Below are 22493 nucleotides of genomic sequence, written 5' to 3'. Positions count from 1 at the left end.
CAGGATACACGCCCACCCTGTCCTTATCTGATGGCTCGGTCCCGATAATCTAATGGTGTTTATTTCATTTCATTTTCATTTAATGGTCAGAACTGGGTTCAAAACTTGAAATAAATAATTAAGAAGACAATCAATTGTAACTTCTGAGCAACATAACCACAATTTGAACCCAGTTTCCTGGACTTTTAATCATTAAGCATGTAAACTTTCCGGACCATGGAGGGAGTGAGGAAGACGAAATGAAATGTACACAAGCAGGTACCACCAAAGATCTGGATAATGATTCTGAGGACACGCTCTCCGTCCTGGCCTGCAGAGGCATTCAATTCCTGTTGCATTTACAAAACCGGTACAAGGAATGACTGTATCAGGAGTCTGCAATAGTGATCTTGGAGAGCTGTAGGGTCTGCCACCGCTCTTTGCTTTTCATAGTTGAATGAAAGTAAAAACAAAAACCCAACAAACCCTGAGGCTCAACGAGACCAGGGCGGCAGGCCCTCGGACTCGATCTTTCAAATTCTAGTGGTGGTGCTGCACAACCTTGAACTCTCTTGGTTCTCTTTATCACGTGATACTTGAAGTGGCCAAGAGCAGGGAGAGTGGGAGTGAGCTGTAATGTTGAAAGTGGAATCTGGAGGTTTTCTTTCACATATACGCTTTCAAAAAATGAAACTAAAATATATCAGTTTTCAGTGTTAGAGCTTTAGATCTTATCTCTAAATTGGTGGAAATGTTTATGATATGATTATTCCTTCACTTACTGCACTTTCATTATAATACAATAGTATATAATATTATTGTTGTAAATGCTGCTTCTTTGACTGTTTAATAATGTACAGGGCTCCTTAATAACAGAATTTGTGTAGATCAGTGGTCTCAAACTCGTTGCCATGGAGGGCCGTGTGTATGCAGGTTTTCATCCCAACCAATTAATGCTGCCTTAATTGAGTCCAATTACTCATTCAGCCATATACATTTAACTGCATTGAAGCACAGAATATAAGCAAGTTTTTATTTAGACAGTGCGGATCACCATAGACATCAGGTCACCATTATGTGCAAACCTGCATCCCTAATTCAGCAAATAATTGAACTAATTATATAATCAAATCAAGATCTGAGGCTGGAATAAAAACCAGCATACACATGGCCCTCCATGGCACTGAGTTTGAGACCACTGGTGTAGATAGTGCCAGTTTAAGAGTCTGTTTAGTGGTTGTGTGGCATTGGAGACTGCAGACAGAGGCACATGCTGCAGCTGAATGCTGTGGGTGTGTACCTTCTCACACAGCCATAGAAACCATCATTCATGAGAAACATTGATATTGCTAATTACCCAGCATTGCTGCCTTTATCACCAATCCAGCAGACTAAAACAATTTACAAACAAACTCATTATTATTGCACTGCAATCAAATGCTAATTACTTTACAGCGATCTCATTTCTCAAGATAACTAGCTAGGGCTAGGAGTATTTGCAAAATAGTGTAGCTGCGCAGAGCCGTAGTCGTTTAATCTCATGCAGTTTCTGCATTTTGTCTGGGATTTGTCTGGGAACTCCCGCTGCAGGCAACATATTTGGTGTTTTAGATACGTATGAATGTATTTGTATAGACATCAATTGAAAATAAAATAATATCAGTATTGAAACTAGATTTGCATTCTCACTTAGACTTTGAATTACTCTTTGATTAATTATTCTTGATATTTATGAATTATGATTACCAATGTTAAGTGGCTCATTGAAGCTAATGTGAAATACTATAATATATCTTGAGATTGTTATATTGATATTACAAGATCCATAGCTCAGATTTAATATCTAATATATTAAGTAATATCTCTAAACTATTAAATTATCCAGCTTATGCTTAGAGAACTTTGATTTTGATATTACCAAAACAATAAAGTATGTTACAGCCTCAGGATGTCCATTTTGGTAATATTGAGAACCTGAGGAAATTAACTTTTGATGATGAAATAAAACCCCCAGATATTATTTCAGCAGACTAACAAGTCACTATAAAAACAAGACCATGCCTGATATTTCCTTCCTTTCAGAAATCAGAATATGATGGCCATTTATAGAATATGCTTGCCTGTGTTTTCTCTGCTGCCACTGTGCTATGACAGATACACCTGACCTAGTTTTTCCTACAGCGTGGTTCTCAAACTTAGAAACCTTGCACAAAGAACAGCATTAGATTCACATGCGTATTGTGGAATCCTATGATAAACAGTGTTGTGAGTAAGTGGTTATTATTTTCTTTTTTTATTTGTGTGTGTGTGTGTGTGTGTGAAAGGACTACCTTTCGCCAGGGTCTTATAGCCGACTATTGCACTTCTCATTAATTGCAACTCGAGATGTTGGTGACTTATGAATCTAGGCCTTCTCTTCATTTACACTCATTTTAAGTTCCAGCTAAATGCCTAAAAGGAAAAATGGAAATGTAAGATGGGGTGAAATTGTAATACCTTCTAGCTGGCCACTCTGACACACTGTAGCCAACTAATATCAATAACAAGAACTCCAAAGCAAACATTTTTACAGTTTCCACATGTATATCAGTCCCTTTGGCAGTTTATCCACACGGTTCCCATGTAATAAAAGCATATAAATAATTTCCCTCTGCTTGGCAAAATTTGAGTTTTCCCAAGGTTTGCTGGTATTCTCCTACTTTTTGTTTATGCTGTTTCACATTTTCTGTGTACGTCTGTTTGTATGCCTGTGTTTCACAGGATGTGTGAAAATGCCACAAAGGTCATGGGCACAGAGGCTAACTGTCATTTAGTCAGCTGAGTGAAAGAGAGTTTCCAACCCTTTCAAGAGAGAGAGACAAAGACGGAAAGAGAGAGGGAGAGAGAAACAGAGAGAAAGAGCGAGAGAGAAACAAAAGAGGGGGAGCTTGCATGCGAAAGACTGTAGAATCTTCGCCTTTTCTTTCTCTGTGCTTCCGAGGCCTGTGGCTGCAGTGGCGAAGGTGAAGGCCGCCCACCTTCCTCCCACAGTGCTACTCTGCCATGTGCATAGAGGGCAAAACAACACAGAAAAGAGCTTTGCCAACCACACCGGCAACGCCCCCCTCCCCTCCCTGCTTGGTGGACAGAGAGGTGTGAGAGGGGAAAGGATCGGGCTGAGAGCAGGGACGATCACGCGTCTCTGTTGTATCGCGCTGGGTGATCTCCAGCTGGCAAGCACGTGGTGGTGAATCGGCCCTGCGGTGCTTCGCTGGCAGGCGGTCGAGGTGAGGCAGCTGAAGCGAAGATCAGCTGCGGATGGCCCCGCCGCCGATTTCCGAAAATGCCTGTGGAACTGTCAGCTAGCACCGACAGTAGCGCTGGCTTGCTGGGTCGCTGGGTGCTGACTCGCTGAGTGAGGCTTCAATAAGCTGTTAATCACAGGATCATTTGAACAAAGGAAAATGTTTACTCTCCACCGCAAAAGCACATGATTTGATTGGTTTAAATCATTGAGGCCCTGATTGTATTCGTGGGCTCCTCCCATTTTTTGTTTCACGAATCCTCACTCCCCATCACTAGCTGTCTCAGATCTGATATATACAGAACAACAAAGACACCTCTGCCTAGGTGGTGCAGGATGTCTGTATTTGCAGTAGAGCCTGTAAGAGGGAAAATACACAGGGCAGCAAATTACTGTCTCAGCTATATGCTGATGTCATAACTCATGGAAAAAATTATACAATTTTTCCATATTGCAGAGTACCCCTTTGAACAGACTCAGTGAGATTCCAGGATCACACACCCTGGAGCTGCCAATTGCCTGTCCTTTCTCAGCTTGGCAGCATACCAACTGTACAAAGGGCATCTGTTTACAGTCGAATCATGCTACGCTTTCCCCTGTTGTGTCCATGTTTTTCAAATGATTGACATCCAACTTGTTTACCAGAATAAACGATGCCGCAACAAGGACCAGAACAGCAAAGCAACATTCTCTGGCTCCTGATCCGATCCTCATTAGCATCACTTAGGCTGGTGCCATTTAATGTCTTATGTTTAATGGCGTTTATTGGTGAAGTTATGGTTTAATTCGGTCAAAAACACGTAGTCCAGGAATTGTGGACAAAATGCTCTGATCACATATCTTTAAAGTTCTATCTCTATTTGTGTATCCAAATTTTTTAAATTATTTTTATGTTTTAAATATATACATAGGTAAAATTAAGATATTGAGTAACCTAACTGAAAATGGATCATTTCTTATTTAATCTAAGAATAAAGCCAGCAAATTCATATTATCTTCAAAACAATGGAATAAAGGCTGAGGTAAGCAGGGGTCAGCAGTCCTGGCCCTGGAGAGCCAAAAGAGTGCTGATTTTGTTGTTACTCAGTACTCCATTAATTGAGGCCAATAATAATTCACCTCACCTGGTTTCATGGGTCTGAATTGTTTGCTGATTTTAAGGTTTGTTCTTAAGTTTGACTTACAAACATACAAGAACAGTACTACAACTACTACAACAACTACTACTACTACTACTACTACTACTACTACTACCAATAATGATAATAATGATGATGATAATAATAATAGTTGTGCTTTTAATGGTTATTTATGTTGATCGAATTCCAGCCAAAGCAACTAGCAAACTCTGCAGCTCTCCAGAGCAAGGGTTTCAGACCTCTGTTTTATAGGGAGAGATTTTACAGTAAGGAAGCATGTAATACTCTCAAGGATTTTGGTATGCAGTCAGACAGTTTATCATTGTTGATATACAAGCACAGCCTGGAATTGAATGGACTCAGAACATACCTCTCAAGAATCACTTGAGGGGGTTTCCAATATGATCACAGAGTTGACTATTCCTCCTGAAAAACTCATCTTTGAGCATACAGAACAGTACCTGCCATAATTCCCAGCATGTAATGGCTTTAGGGAAATGTATTTTATTTTCAACCAAAGAAGTCCAAAACATTAAACAGAAAAACACATTCTGTCACTACACTGCACAAAAATATAACTCAATCTCTTCTACTAACCTCTTTGCTCTCACATGTAAAATAAAGCACCATTTGAAACAGTTCTTAATAATATTTCAATAGAACAAGTTTTTATTCACACAATATATGCTCATGTGCTATTTACCTGTGAAGTGCTAAAATATTCTGCATCTCACTACCTCTAAACAAATAGTTCTTTAGCCAATTAAATTCCATCAGGGAATTGAAGAGGAGACTGAAATGTAATAACAAACATAGCTGCAAAGCAGCAACTCTAGGGTCCAAGCAGCTAGTGCAACATCACGCTGCAACCAGTCATGTTCATGCTCATTGAACAAAGAGTTCATGCTCCAAATGTCATGTGATCAAACTTATGTTTCATGAAAGTGGGTGAAATGGCCAAACATGCTGAATATTCAATAAAAAATAAAAAAATAAAGCACCCATGGTTCTCAACAACGTTCAAGTGTGTCGACACTGTTGAAGTTCTTTCATGTTCAGAATGACGTGCCCTTTGATTCAGAACATGTTTCAAAGCTGAAGGCTATGTCAGGAGTTAAATAGTGGTATGAATGTACATGCCCAAATGCGTCAAATTTATTGGCTCGCCGTTCAGCCAATTTTGGATGTATCACCTATTCCTTCCCAATTTAGATAGGGGCTAGAACAGTTCATACTGAATCTGACATCAACCGGAAGTACTGTTCACGAGAAGAAGATTTTGTCCTCAAAACAGCGTAAATTCATGCCAGGCGCATTTTATTGGCACAATAATATTATTTATGTCATGTGCAGAAGGGCTTCTAATAGTTTTGGTTACACATCTCTAAGTCAAATGGTTCAAAAGTTATGAGTTTTAAGTTCAGGAAATTTTGAATGTACTCTATAGCGCCACCACTTGGCTAATTGCTGCCATGTTCAACATGCCAACATGCCTACCAAGTTTCAAGAGTTTTCACCATACCGTCTGGGACCATAAGTGTTGTAGACATATGAAAAGCTAAAATAAGTGTCAATATGTGTTATATAATTATGTCAGATGTTATGAAGACAATTAAATTAAAATATAACAAAGTAGATAGTGTGCAAACAGCCAGTTGTAAGAAGAAAAGAATAATATTTTATGTATCTCTTGCCCCATCTAGTGGTTCATGTTGACATGTCTTCAATTTCACCAATATTAAAATTTGGTAAAGCCGCAGGATGGTTTTAAATCAGGGCTCTCAAATTTCTGGGTCTGAGTGTTTTTCAAGTGTCATTTCAGTAGCCAATTTAGACCTTGGAAGCCAGGTGTGTGAACTCTTTTTACAAAGGAAACAACTAACACTTGCACTAAAGTATCAAAACACATCAAACATCAACAGACACTGCAACTCTCAAGGACTGAAGAAGAAAGCAAATGTAGAAACTTTGCAATTCATTCAACAAGAATCAACAAACACCAAACATATTGAGCAATTTTGCCAGGAAGAATATGCAAGAATGCTTTGCCAAATAAAATGGGTCTGTTTATACTAGTGATCCACAGCCGTGGTAACAGAACACCAGAGGGTGTGCTATTTCTCATTGTTTCTCAGCAACAGATTTTAATATCAGTCCCATTTGTTTTAAAACTTTCAAATAATATTTTGGTTCTTACATATATCTGTGGTCTCCCTTTGTCTGTGTGTTCCTCTGGCTGTTGAAGATGATGAAGTGGGGTTTTCACTATGCGCTAGCCACCTTTGGTCTCCTCTACTGCCTAACCCTCGATGGTAATGTTGTGTGGCATTTGCTGTATTCTCCATTCCAGTTTGATGGGATTAGCCATGGCACCTAGCCTTGCATGGTCAATCAATGCGTAATAATAAATCAGCACAGAGTACTGACACAGCTTTATGGGGCCTCCATTATTTCTGTCCAACTTTGAAGGGAAGGACCTTCATTCATCATGCCAGCCATGCACATCCACCATCAATAACTGGCAAAACAACGTTGCTATCTGTGTGAACGCTAGCTGCTCCAAGCACATCATTATGACTGATGTGTGAGTGAGACAAGGTGATAGTCTTTATAGGGCCAATGTAGTGGTAGCCTGGGGATATATGGGACTAAGCTCAAGTTGTTAAAGGTCACAGAAGGGACCAGCCGGTGTGTGGCAAGTTTACCCAGTTCCTGATGTCTCACCTCAAGGCTTTACCCTTTAATAACTTTTGTAAACAATCTTTCATTATTTGCTGTTTCAGGCACTACTGCTGTCTCATTCTGTGCAGCTAATATCTTTGGTAGGTCCTGTATTTCAGCATTACAATCAAGCGCATAAAACCCTCAGTAAAAATAATTCAAGCTCTTGGTCATGTGTAAACAGCGCTCATGCTGAATAGAGATTTATCTGGTTGGCTTTGAGACCTGATAAAGCTTCCAGGCCATTCAATGCCTTTCTCATATGTCTATTCTGGAATGTTCTTTCAAGTTCTTTCTTAAAAGCCCCTCTTTGAATCTTTAATTTGTTTATTTAGCTATGCTCGGATGTGTTCTAAATCAGTTATTTCTCAAGGGAAATTGCTGACGTGACAGTATGTTGCCTGATTAAAGTTTGTTTGTTGCTTGATTAAATAATGGAAATGATGTATTGCTCGTGAAATAATTTTTTTCTCTTTGCAAGTCTGTGAACATAACTAACTGAAATGCTGCTGGTTTTTCTTACATAGCACTTCCCAGTCAATGCCTCTAGGTGGTATACTTGGCTTTGTCAGGAAACTTTTTTTCCCCACCTTAATAACATGATGCAAAACATCATTGCTTTAAATATTCTGTTATTTGATTAGTTGTGTTATTCTCAAATTTACATAAACATATGCATTATATTTATATGTATGTTTTTACAGCATGTATGTGTAATACGGGGCGAAAATATTAGGCCACCTGTAAAAAAATAAAACCTTTGGTAGAGAATTCAGTTAATATATGCACATCTATTGAATAACAAACCAAAGTACATTTTTTTTCAATTTCTATCTGCAATAACACAAAAAGATATGTCTTGCATAAAAGTAATCTTAGACATTACTCAAAATAACCTCCTTTAGCTTTAATTACAATTAAATTAATTATTGAAAGTCTATCCAGTCATTTTACAAATGGGGGGTGGAAGGGAGGTCATGCGCTTAGACCAGCAGATTCAGCAGATTATGGCTGCTGTTTCACTGTTGTCAGGGGAACTGGTTTCTCTCCGGCTGCAATCAGTTCTTTCTGTACTTGTACAATTTTACGACGGTTTCTTTTGCTAGACACCGCAAAATATTTGTCTACTGCCTCTTGATTGTCCTGGTCCTCTCCTGTTGTTAACATTACTGCCCATCAGCAAGGACCCTTCTGATTGTGTACTGAACACTACACCTGGAAATCTTAAGCTTCGTTTTAATTTCTCGCAGGCAATAACCTTGCCATGATATGTTTTCTTGGCCCCGTAAATCTAAGCTTAACTTGTTCTTTACCATATTTCTTTATGGCAGCTTTAGTGTCTATTTTACTTGTTTAATTGTAATTAAAGCCAAAGGAGACTATTTTGAGGGAAGCTGTGTCTAAGATTATTTTGAAATAAAACTAATCTTTTTGTCTTATTGTAGATAGAAATTGAACAAAATAAAGTTTATACTTTGGTTTGTTATTCAATAAATGCTCATATATTAACTGAATTCTTCTCTACCAAAGGGTTTAAAAAAACCCACAGGTGGTCTAATACTTTTGGCCTGTACTGTATATATGTACATATGTATGTATGTATCTATATTGTACATGTATGTATGTGTGTATGTAAAATAAATATATACTGTGTACACTATATGGATGAGGAGGAGGAACATCAGTAAACACAATGGAGTGGAAGAGGAAACTTGTCACTGACACTAAGAATACCATAATTATAATCAAAAGTTGCAGGGTGAAATTTCATTTTCTTATTTCCCAGTTGTGACAGAAAATCGCTACAGTGGTTCCCTGACACTGATGTGTTATTCCAACCCTGTCATTAAGCAGCATGTCCAGTTATTGCTTTTCTGGACTTTTGCCTCTCCTGGGCTATGCAAGGAATATTAGGTGGTGACCAGTTATGAGTATTAGCTTAATAAAACTGATGTGAGCCAAAAAACAGAAAACAAAATAATCTGAAATTCTACTTTTCACAGGAAAAGTGAAGCACTTCTCAGTTAGATAATCACTCAGTCTTTGGTTACATAGCAGATTTGGTACACAGGCTGAAAATCCATGTGCTTCACAATAAAATAAAATAAATAAAATACAAGTAAGAAGAAGAAGAAAAGAAAAAGAAAAAGGAGGAGGAGGAAAAGGTTTTATTTGTAGTGGTTTTCTTACATGGTCCATTAAGTGTTGTTCATATCAGATAAAGGTGAAGATAAAAGGAAGAAAATACATGCACATCCAAATAAATATGATGACAGTGATAATGTGAAAAATGTGAATAAAGTTCACAAACCACATTCTTTGCGTGGAGAATAAATGTTTTTCTGGTGTGTGGATTTTCTGACCGTTTTTCCGCCAAGATTAAGATATAGGCCGTGTGACCTGTGTCCGTCCTATATGAAATAGTTTATTTCATCACCCTTGTTTTCAGGAAAAGCTAGTAATATAGGAAATAAAGAGTTTTGGGTTAAACAGTAACTTTCAATATTGAGGAAAGCTGTGACTAATGAGCCAGAGACAGTAGAAAATGTGGCATATTTTAGCATGTGTCAACAAACACAAGCTCAGTGACATGCTTGAGTTTGCTTTACGATTACAAAACATTCCTTGCGGGTATGACTAAAGCAGAGTAACTTAAATCATGAGCAAACATAAAACAAGTGAACAAGGCAAATGTATCACTGCGTGCTCTAAAGGGCTATATTGACAGGCCGTAAAAAATCATGACTCATTTTCCTAGGAGCTGGGTTTCTGGAATAACTCCTACTCAATCATTCGTTGGTTGATATGACGGCCAGAAGGGCTGGTTCAAGTGAAAGCCCAGAGGTGACAAGCAAATGAACTCTCATCATAATTACAAAGAGCTTGTGATTTGATTTTAATTTTGACATCTGTATCTACAGTTGCCAGTGATACCACTTGTTTAACCTTCACTCGCTGACCACACAGGCTTTACAGTCAAGTAACAAACAAGAAAAAGTTGCATCAAACTTAGTTTCGAGCATGTATTCCGGCACCAATTTGTGGGGAGTGCATTTAATGCGTATAGTCAGTTTTTCCTAAAATAACTTTTTTTCTTGTGCTGAAATCAACAGTAATCTAATCCCTGTCAGACGATTTTGGAATAAGAAATGGCGAAGAGTATTAAAATGGTACATTTAATGCCCAATTCAGGGGCTTAGAGAATGAACTAGTCTGTTGTTCTTCATCGCGGCTGAAGACCATGGCAGTAATCATGGAGTGGGAGAGATCGAGGGTGTCAACGCAACCTGGCCCTCCACAAAAGGGACGGAAAGCACAGAAAGGCTGAAAAGCTTTTTCTGTGTTTGCTTTATTTTATTAATATATAGGAATGGGGGCTCACAACATTTTCAAACTGCTCTTAGGGCATGATGTCAGAAAAATAAAAACATTGTGGAGGTCTTGTTTGGGCATCTCCTTTTTAATTTCAGGTGAGGTCTGCAATTAGTTTAGGCTTTTCACACTTCTCAATTTACCTGCACACTTTGTCCAGTATAGTCAGATTCAAAACTTCTCAGCATAGCTTTCCAATAGGCACATTTCTTCAATAGTTCAGTTTTCAGTCCTATTGGACCCACAAGTAATTTCATCCCTGATGGTAATGCTGCCGTGCATTTAAAAAGACATGGATATTGTAGTTGTTATGCTCATTTGACAGCACCAATGAGCAGCAATGACAGTAAAAAGGTATGCCCTTTGGCTGGGAACCAGAGCATTGTGGTCTGGGAGGCGTAGTCTGATCAGCAGGAAGTGCCAGGAAACTCTCCCAATAGCCACAGATGAAGGAGTGACACTACAGCAGTTTGAGAGTTCCGCTACACTGCCATTACACGATCAGGCGGGTGTACAGAGCTGCTTCAAATGCTGTACTTTCTGCTCTGTTTCCTCAGACACGCAGAAAATGCCTTCTAACCTGCAAATAGGTACCCGTTTATTTCTTTTTTCAGTTTTTTGAACACTGGTGGACGTGTCCTGAAGAAACATACCCAAGAAAATACATTTGTCAAGTGTGACAGGGGATTAAATATATTAAAAAAACATGTTTACCTCTCTAAATTGCTGTGTCACAGACTAACTGTCCATCAGACAACGCTTATTATTGTTAAATGCTCATTTTCATTAGCCTTAGTACTGACTGTAGACATTTTCCATCCGCATTTGATCAATATTGCTCCAAATGTTGCACTTGTTAAGTGCTATTGAATTTTTTCCCAATGTCCCAGGGAGCAATCGTGTACAGACATAAATGTTAAACAAACTAGATCAGCTATTCGGCTGCATTCTCAGACCTAATTTTCTGCATCTTCTGCATCGCTCAGCTTAACGCTGAGGACAAACGATGTTCGCTGGGTCTGATAACAACCGCACTCTGGCTGACTCGCTCTGGTGGACTTGGTCTCTTGCATCACGAGGAGGTGGGTCCACGCAGCCTACATACTCTCCTGGCCCGAGGCGGGGCTTAACACCTTCTTTGACCTGGCCCTGTACACGCCGGTGGGGGACAGGTTCCGGCGCACCTTCTTCGACCTTTTCCGTTGGGACCGCTGCCTCTGCAAACTCAAACCTGGCATAACCGTGGCTGTGATCAATACTCCCACCAGTAGCTCCTCCTGAAGCCTGAGGAAGGCTTCCTCAGTATACAGAGGAAAAAGGCTTGTGTGTTCAAGCATTTCTATTCAATGACTGGTAGCTATGACCGTCACAAGAAATTATTGACACTTTTTGCAACTGTTACCATCATTTATGTCATGGTTCTGTGTTCCTGTCTGTGTTTTCCTTGTTGGGCCGCCAGATGGCGGCACTTCTGTTTTGTGTCCAGCTCCCCCTGTGTAATTGTATGATTGTTTTCAATTGTCCAATCATTGTTTTCTGGCTGTCTTGTTTTCCTTTCCCTTTCTGTGGCCTGATTGTTCATGGTGCCCTCCTGTCTCGTCAGTGTCTGTATTTAAGTTCCCTTCTCCTGGACTCAGGTGCTGGATCCTTGTCGGTTGTTAGTGTGTGCTTCTGGCCATGTTTCTGCCCATGTTCCATAGTTACAGGTTTTTTGATTCTTGGAGTTTCTTTGTGTTCTGTGTTTTGTAGTTTTCCTGTGTTTGTTGAGAGTTGCCCTGCGAGGCCTTTTGTTCCCTTTTGTCCTGGTTTTAAGTAAAGTCTTTGTTTCAGTTACCTTTTGGGAGTTTTGAGTTTTTCCCTCTGCGTTTGGGTCCTAACCCTCCACTGCACCCTGACAATTTATTTAATATTTCTTTAATTTTAAGTGAATGTTAAAATGATTCAACTGACTCAGGCAAGGTGTATAACCACATAATATGACAGTTGAACATGTGATGGCATTTGAATTTTTGACAACATGCATAATTAATCATTTATCATTTATTGTTGGTAATTAATTGATCTGTTGCTGAATGTAACAAACAGTGTTGTGAAAGAATTACCACAAAGTGAAAATGATGTCCAGCTTAAATTAAACTGCTTCTAACACTGTTAATAAATAAATGCAGTTACCAATCTGCTGAAAAGCACACTAAAATGTGTGTTCTGTTGTCTGCAATGTTTTCTGTAGTTTTTTGTCTTATTACTCTATTCCCTTGCAAAAAACTACTTCCAGTTGTCAGTTATAGATGGCTAACCAAGTGTAGCTCTAAGTCTTTATAGCGAACTGAGAGCTACACTCAATGTTGTGGTGCCAGAGAAAATAAAAAAGGTAATCCCAAAGCATGAAGCACCCTGGAAAGAGGAACTCAAGGAAGGACAAGAAAAAATGGGGAAAGACAAAATTGCAGGTACATCTAGACACATCCTTAAAGAACGGCTCGCAAATTTATTGTGTAGTCCTGGGTAGAACAAAGGAAATGTGTGTCACTTGTTGCTTAAAAATTCAAGAAGAACAGAAACAAATGTAAAAATCTCATAATATTAGACTTAATATTATAACGGTGTCTACATCCCATGCAAAACAATGGAATGCGTGAATTTCATATGTACGCTTTCAAATTTTGAGCGATAATACTGTATGATTACATCTAACATTTAAGCACAGAACTGTACTGTACTCCAGAAATGGTTATTAAAAAGGTTATTCACAGAGCTTGTTAATGGATGTGGAGCTGTTCCATCAGTGATACAACTTGAAGCCAAACTCCAAAGCTACGAGATCTGGAGTCCTCTCCCACTCGTTTTTATACAATATACTTCCCTGTTCCTCTGGGCATACACAAGTGCAATCTAAACTCATAAGGTCACTTCCTGATGATGTCATTGAGAGCACACAGTAGATATGACATAATATCTGTTATGATATGATGATAGTGTGACACCATGCATCAATACTTCTACCTGAAGAAGGTCCAGGAGCCAGACCAGATTTGCAGACATCAATGTAACTGACTTAATGCAGCATTATACATACAGTACTCTATTAATTCAATATACAGTTTATATTCTGGACTTCTTCAGAAATTTTGAGTTTGATCCAATTGGGCCCTGAAAAATTGCAATAAAAAATTAACAAGGAAGACTTTCGGGGTCAGTCCAACCTACCTGCAGGCTCATGCCAAACCTTGTCTGTAGCTTCGCTGCCTCATTGTACAATATAGCCTCCTTCAAGGTCCAGACCTTTGCCTGTTCACCAGAGGGACGTTCAAAGTTTTAGCAGAATAACTCGAGTTGAGGTGATGAAAAGATGGGAATTGTTACATGAATTGTTAATGATGTAGGGCGACTGCTACGTATAGCAAAGACTTGAAATAATCTGAGAAGAGAGTGAATGAATAAAGTTTGAATCGATCTCATTTGTATGAAGACATTGCAGTGTAACAATAGAGGCATCATATTCTGTGCCTTCGTTTTCTTGGTTTCATGTTTCATTGTGTTTCCATGCTGATCATTATGACAGAGGAAGAACAAACCAGAAGGAAGGCCTCATACAAAGCTAGACCTTTGGAAAAGTATTTTTGTACTTCCGCATTTGTTCCTAGCATTCAATACTAAAGAAGAAAAACACACAAGCTTAAGAGAAATTACTTTGGCGTGTGGATTAAAAGGCACAGGTTTAGTCATCCATCTGTTTTTAAAATGTATTCTGTCTGTATTTTCCTATCTTGGCATGTATTACTAAAACCTGACATTCACAAATTATACCATTTATTTCTTTGGCAGATGGCCTTTTCCAGGGAAATGTACGGTACACAGGGCTTGATTCATCAAACGCGCTTAGTCTCTTTAAGGGCATTCAAGAACACAAGAGACATCATGACAAGAACAGCCCTGTCAGCCTATTCTTGTCATTCATCTACAGACAGAAGAATATTCAGCATTCCATCAAGTCTAGACTTGAATTAGCAGAGGGTCTCAGCCTGTGTGTAACACACACACACACACACACACACACACGAACAGACACAAAATAGATTAAAGTTATCTTTAGCCATCCACAACAGCAACAATGTTCGCTTAGGAGCTGGTTTCAAGATGCACTTTTGGGTTTGACTGTGAACATAAACAAAGCAAGCACATGAAAGCTGACCATTTGGGTGATGCCAAATATGAGGTGGAACCTCATATTACTAATTATGTAACATTTCTTGCAAACTTATATCAAGGTACCGAATGTGGCTAGTTAGTTCGTAAACTCCTCATCTAAGACCAGTAGGGTAGCCAGATAAGTAAATGTTTTGTGCAATACAGTGTCTTGGTTGTCAGCTGGATTGCCAACATGACTTGTTTTCAGCTGCTTTAATCATGTCAGAAATTAAATCCGTACTGCGCAGAAAGATCACTTATCAGCCAAATTTACAATGATAGTATGGTTTATTTTTCATAAATAATTTTGCTGTGATTAGTTATTTGATTGTCTCTAGGCTTCAATGCCTTAAAAATAGAATCCGGGAAAATATAACTTTTTAATTTAGCAACTGCCTGGCCAAATCAAATATTTTTGTATTGGTGTGTATTTGGTGTTATCGAATAATAAACTCAATTAACTGATTATCAAATTTATTAAAAATAGGCCCACAATGTATAATGGCTATTTGTTAAAATACAGGTGAAATATTAGTCAAAACCACTGTTAAGTTGTTGAATTAATTCATTTTTGCATACCTCAACTATTTTTTGGAATACGAAATTGCATCTGCTACCGTACTTATTTGAATATTTATAGTTTTACCAGACCTTTCATGTATCCAACTCCCTTCTGGTCCCATTGAGGTCAGTTATTTCTGAGTTGTAATAAACTCTTATGTGCCTTTAAAACTGTGTGTTAAAAAGGTCTAATAAGCAGAACACACCTCCTAAAAAGGGTTATAATGCTTTGTAAACTGGTTCTGGTTCCAGTGCATAGGCAGAGAAAATATGGGGAGTATTAATTAGAGTTTACTGCATTATCTTATCATCCGTATGCAATGAGATGGAATTCAGTATTATATGTATTTGTCTTATAAAATCATTTTCAGTGTTCTATGTGGTTTTCAGTGTATGCCACAGTCCTCATTTGCAAGTATTTTTTCTTCTTCAAAATAACTGCAGGCAATCTAAGCTCTCTCTCTCTCTCTCTCTCTCTCTCTCTCTCTCTCTCTTTCTCTGTATCTCTCTCTCTCTCTCATATGTAGGAGGAAAGTTAAACAAACTTAAACATAAACAACCAAATAACACATTTTCTGATGGAAAAAGAATCTGACCTGCTTTCCCACAAATTAAATTAATTTATCTGAAATGGTGCAAGGACTTCTGTATTACCATCCCATACCAAGGAGCATTTTATATAATAATAATAATAATAATAATAATAATAATAATAATAATAATCCCAATGAAACCGTGCACAAACTTTTATACAGACTGAGATCTAAAATGGGGACCAATTTAAAATGGGGAGTTAGAGTAGATCTATTAATGGGGGCAGCTGAGTTCTGGACCATTTAAAGTTTCTGCAATACACAGAGATTGATGCCATGAAGCAGTAATAATAATAACTTTATTTATATAGCGCTATCCAGAATATGGTTTCAGTACACTGCACAGATCAAGATGGCTGGAAATGAGTGCGTGGATTAATTTTTTCAGGATCTGCATGGGAGGGCAATATTTCTATGGTAGAAAATGTAGAGTTTATTGATATTCTTAATTTGGGGCTTATTAGCATGACTGGAGTGCCAGGAAGTGAGGCATCCAGCTCTTAACTGCAAACAAACAAGTCTCAGTTTTTGCAATCAGAAGGTCAGTTAAGGATTGTGAGTCAAGACAAATCTACAGTGTCACCTACAGAGAAATGAAAGATTGGTCTAAATCTATGCAGAATCTGTGCAAAGGGAAACATTTAAATAATGAACCAAATACAGAGCCTCAGGGGAAACCCCTTGGAAACAGCTGCCAAAGGGAGTCCCTATTTCTGGTCTGATGTTCGGCGATGCAAGGAGATGAATAGTTTTCTCAGACTCTCAGACAGGAGTAGAAACTGCTGAAAGGGACATCGGCGACACCCAAGGAAATGGATCTGCAAAAGAGGATGGGGTGGATTTGAGTGTCAAGTGTTAGACTCAGATTGAATCGAATAACGATGTTAAACGAATCAGCATCACAGGATGTTACAGGGCCAATAACTGCTTTGAAAAGAGCAGATTCAGTGCCATAGAACGGGTGTAGACAGCACTGAAGAGGCTAAAAGCGATCATGTTGGGACTTGGAACTGTTGAGAGGCAACAGCTTACTTGAGAGTTTCTGGCAATATAAGGGAGGTTAGAGATAGGGTGGTAGTTGTTTAGTGAATTTGAGTCAAGGCCAGGCCTTTTGAGGATGGGGTGACAGCAGCAATTTTAAAGACAGAAAGAGCTGTGCTCTGGGCTGCGGATATATTAATAAGTTTGTAAGATAGGGACAGAGGCCTGGGAGACAGGCCTTTGTGAGGATGATAGAAACGAGGTCTAAGGAGCAGGCAGTGGATTAAGTGGAATGAATTAGTTCAGTTATGGCTTCTCCCCATTTTTCTCCACAGTTCGGAATAGCCGGTCATATTTTTATCAGCACTGATTGCCGCAACCGCTGTTATCGATTTGGGATGCGCTCTTCTCCGAAGCCTTTGAAATCAGCCGCTGCTTCTTCTCGCACTGCAATCGGCAAGCAGGGGTCAATTGTGCACAATAAGATGCTGCAATCCTGCCTGACTTAACCCCGCCATCCCTGGGAAATGATAGAGAAAAAACTGTGCTTTGCCCTGCAGGGCTGCTGGCCACAGTTGGCACTGGCACAGTCCGGATTCAATGAAAAGACCATCCATTTACCAGAGCAGTGCCTGACACTGTTGGCCTGAACAGTTTTTATGTGTAATGAAGGATATTTTAGACTTTTACAGCAGCTTCTGCTGACCACAGGCTTTACAACAGCAGGAATAGAGGCAGTTTGGGATTTGTGGTCTAAAGCAAGAAAATGCACTTCAAGTAACTTCAAAAGTAGTTTGAACAGCTATGTTATGTTTCTATGGGATAACATAAAATCAGAGATATTTGAAGTTTATTTTCTTGATTTAGAACATGACCCCTGAATGCCATACCTGTCATTATAAAGTGAGCAGGGATTTTTCCTTTGATATCAGCTGGTTGGCAAGCCCACAGTTGCGAAAACAGCCTTCATCTTAAAGGCTATTGAATTGTTTCATTCAATAGCCATCTGAGGTAGATGTAACTTTTAGCTTAAGGGAAAACCATTACTGAGCACCAAAGCATCACACTCTTCCTCTCTGAGTTGATTATAGTTTCATTTTAATTTAGAGTAATAAGTTATGGTAAAACAGTTCATGTATAAACCAAAGACAGCTGCAACATTTCACAGAGGAAATGTAACTTTTTTGAACTTTGCAATTTTATGAAAAATTGTTACAAAATTATTAATGCCATCAGTTGGCTCTGCCATGTGCCCTGAAGAGATTTAAACTTGTATTTCAATGGTTATCCTCCAGGGGTCCCCATAGACACTCCAATAGCACAGTCAAGTGAATTTTTAATTGAGACATTTATAAAACAATCAGTTGATCTCATACGGCAGGAAGGAAGGAAAGTGAACACGAATGGAAGTTGAATAAATGCTATGAAAACCATGCCTTTGAGCCAGTGGTCCTCAGTCCTGGTCCTGGAGAGCCACAGATTCTGTTGGGCTTTGTTGTTACTCGGCACTTGACTAACATTGGAAATTGATCAGTTAAAGCAATTAATTAACTCAGGTCATTGTTTCATGGGTCTGAATCAGTCAATACAGTGTGTCAGGGGGGTAAGGCGGACTGTAATGGATTTTTGATGCACACAGTACAAACCTCCACACATATATATATATATATATATATACAGTATGTATTAGCCTGAAAAAATACAATTCAAGTGGGTCAGGATGAATGCCAATGATGAAATGGTTTCTATGGAGTCAAAAAACAAGACTGATTCAGATGTCCCATTGTAAAAAGCAATCTGGTGCACTTTCTGACCGTTTCCATTTGCGATTTCTTCTAGGCCACATTAAATGGGTAAAAGCTGAGCCCAAGATACTCTCACTGCCTCAGTAGTCTCCCTCCTGCTGATGCACTCCGTTAGTGCATGAGACAAACAAACACTGGAGCTTTCCTCTTTTCTTTGATCTACTGAACTTCATGGAGATGTTCAGTGCCCTTCAGGAAAGCTTCACCATGTTCCATTGTCATGTGGATGACTCATTCCCATCGAAGCAAAACCATTACTTTCCATATGGCTGATGTCTATTGCCACCAAAACACAGGGAGATCAGAGGGAAAGGTCTGTAATAAGAACAGGAATCAATCAGGGTACAGGTAGAGAATCATACCAACTCTTATAGCAATGATATATACAGCAACATACTGTATATGAAAAAAGAAATAGATCATCAAGATCAGATATTGAAATGGTTTTGCAATACTTCACAATATATGGGCAAATGCACATATGACCACTTTCAGATATTTCAGTATATTAAAAAATAAATAGCCTTGAGATATTATATTTTCCAAAAGGTCCACATATTTTCATGGTTTCCTTATTTTAATCATAGTAACTACATACAGTGGCGGTACCATGGTTAAAACAGTTAAAACGATAACAAGAATGGTCACCACAATAACCAGGTATTTTCGGAGTTGAAATCGGAGATATCTGTTTCTTCTCACACTGACCTCCGGACAATCACAAAATGGTGACTAGATTTAATGAATAGATGTCAGGTATTTCAGGTGCAGGGCCCATGCTCTGAAGACTACTGTGAAGAAAGTGGAACAGGGTATGTGTAATTAATGGGTTACTGTAAAAGTCCACCTCACGGGTCTTGCTGAAAGTGTCCGCCTTGTTTGCCACCTTCATGGCCCTTGTGCTTGACTATAACTGGGACTGCTGATACTGCTGTGCTGGTAACACAATAAATACACTCAGTGTCTACCGGGAATTTCCTCTGCCATGATTCAGTGCATTGCTGGATGAGAACAGCTGGTTCCTACACAGACTCATTGTCAGCTATAAGTATGATCACACATTTCAGATTTCCATGCATATTTTAACCCCTAAGTTTTTTCCTCCTTCCCAGTTTGGGATGACCCACAGTGTTCACAGGGCCTTCTCAATGCTGCTACACCCTCCACTGATTTAAGAGAGTGCTTCTTTGCCCTCCAACTGAACTGGGTGCACCAACTGAGCGGCACAGTCGTTGTGTTAGAGGAGAACACTTCATACACAGCTGGCTCAGGAGGCTGTAGGGGTTTTATCAAACAGAATGACATAAGGAAAACCCCACTAATAGAAATCTTCCCCCCCCTGGAGGCAAATGATAACTGTAGCTAATGAAGAACTGGAGCAATAAAGCAAAATGTTCAGTGGTACATTTACTCAAAGACAGAACACTGAATTCTACCAAGTAACAAGTATCAAGAAGAGTTGGACTCATATAAGCATCATTTTTTGTGCTGTTCTAGTGTAAAGTCAGGTTAATAATGCTACGTGGGCATCCCTAAAGTTAAAAGCTCCAATGACAAAATCCTATAATTTTGCATTTTTAGCTTCTAATGCACATATAGTATGTACAGACAGCTGATATGTTGTCACAACAGAATACAAACACAGTCCATTTCCACACCCACTGTTGTTATATGGAAACAGGTACATCTATGACAGAACATCAATTACATGTGCACCAAACAACTGGTTCTTGCAATTGTGTTGTTTATTGCTACAGACCTGCCCAGATGGTCATCTTCTGGTCCTCAACTTAAAGTAGTGAACAAATATTTGGTCCTTTCAGGTACCTTCTGGGTAACACTTTGCAATAAGGTCACATTAATTGGCATTAACAAATGTAATTAGTTAACAACTAACTACTGAAAAGTTCATCTGTACATCTTGGTTAATGTATTTGTATATCATTAATTCATGTTAACGACTACATTAGTTAATGCCAATTCCTATTGGAATAAAACATATAGTTAATGTATTTGTTAATGGTTCACAATTATACGTCACCCAATGTTTCGCTAAGTTATAAATAACAAATAATTCATGTAACAAATGCATTAGTAAATGTATTTGTTAACTACTAACTAATGAAAAGTGAATTCCATGCTTAATTAATGCAGTGGCACATAATTAATTCATGTTAACAACTACATTAATTAAAGCCAATTCCTCTGACCTTATTATAAAGTCTTACCACATTCGGTAATATACAGCTTTTCACTTGCAGTAAAAAGGTAGTGTAGGTGTACATAAATGCATGCATCACCTTGTGCTTTTAACCTCTTGCTCAGGGATCCATTGAAAATAATATGTTTTCTTAGAGGGACTCACCTGAATAAATAAAGGATACATAAAAATAAACAAAAGTGATTGTACCAAAGGTTAATCTACATGTTTTCTTAGTTAGTTGACATCATTCATCTGACCTTGTGTTAATGAGACACAAGTTTTTCTGGTTTCCTGCAGAGATGTCAAATCTAGATGAGCCACCTCTGTCTGCATATTTGTAATATCCACAGAGTAAATAGGTGCTACATATGTGTAACATGTAAATTGTAAATTATTTAATTTTAACCTAGAATTCCCACATTAAAGATAGCCATCATTTTTATTCTACAAAATGTTTATTACATTTAAAATAATTTTCAATATGACAAATGGTATGATAAAATGATGTATGAACGACAAAATGATGCACACAAATGTATGTACATACTGTTAATACATACATGCAGTACACACCAAAAGTATTAGGCCATCTATAGTTTTTTTTTAAACTACAGGAAGAATTCAGTTCATTTATGTACATTTATGCACCAACAGTAACACGAAAAGGTAAGTTTTACTGTAAAACCACAAGTGGCCTAATACTTTTTTTACTTATATAAAAGGGCAATATACTGTCCTTTTATACTGTCCTGAAGAACAAACATTAGCATGACATTGTAATGCACCGCCACTGTCTTCTTTTCCAGAAAGTGATCAAATATATTCCTTGAATTACAGAGGGTGCTGTTGTGTTATTCTTCTTAACAAGCTTAATGTTAGTGTGGTAGTCATTTGATTACCATCCTCCATCAAACTTTTATTTAGCACATCTTTCATCAACAGAACTTGACCTTGGCCTTAGCAATCCTTGACAGGGTTTATAAGCAGGCAAATGGAAAAATAACTCCATCCACAAGATTTTGCTCAGTTTGTGTGCACAATGACATGTCATGCCACATCAAATAAGACATTTCCCTACCTACAACTGTTCCAAATACCCAGGACAAATGGTCATGACCAGTGATTTAAGCGGAATCAAATGACTCCAGACAGCCAGTTGAATTTGTTCTAGGCATTTATTTCTAATGTCTTCCATAGTATTCAATCAGCATTTGCAGATCTGACAGGAAAACCACTGATAGAATCAGCGACGTCAAACGGCATCAAGACGTTTCTTTTTCATACATTACAATAATTCAAATGGGAACATACAGGATCATACATTAAAAAGGTACGACTGAACTGGCACACACCAGAGAGATTGCGATAAAGCAGACCTTTAGGCATCTTAAATGAGTTCCTGCCTAGGACACACCTTTTCCTGTGTGAGAAAAAATAACTGTGATTGGTTCTTATTAAAGAAACAATATAATTAAAGCAAAGAGGTGCCTGCCTCAGATGTGCAATGCCTACTTTTTGAATGAGAAAGAACTAATTGAATAATGAAAGAAAGCCCTTCCAATTGTGACAAAAAGCAAGATGAGGTCTTGAACAGCCATTGCATCACCACACTTGTTATGCATTAGGAATTGTTATATTTGCCTCCTTTTCATTGAAGGTAGAAATTTT

The sequence above is a fragment of the Anguilla anguilla genome, chromosome 3 (genome assembly GCF_013347855.1).
Source record: "Anguilla anguilla isolate fAngAng1 chromosome 3, fAngAng1.pri, whole genome shotgun sequence".
Taxonomy (NCBI): domain Eukaryota; kingdom Metazoa; phylum Chordata; class Actinopteri; order Anguilliformes; family Anguillidae; genus Anguilla; species Anguilla anguilla.
This window is presented reverse-complemented; position numbering follows the sequence as displayed.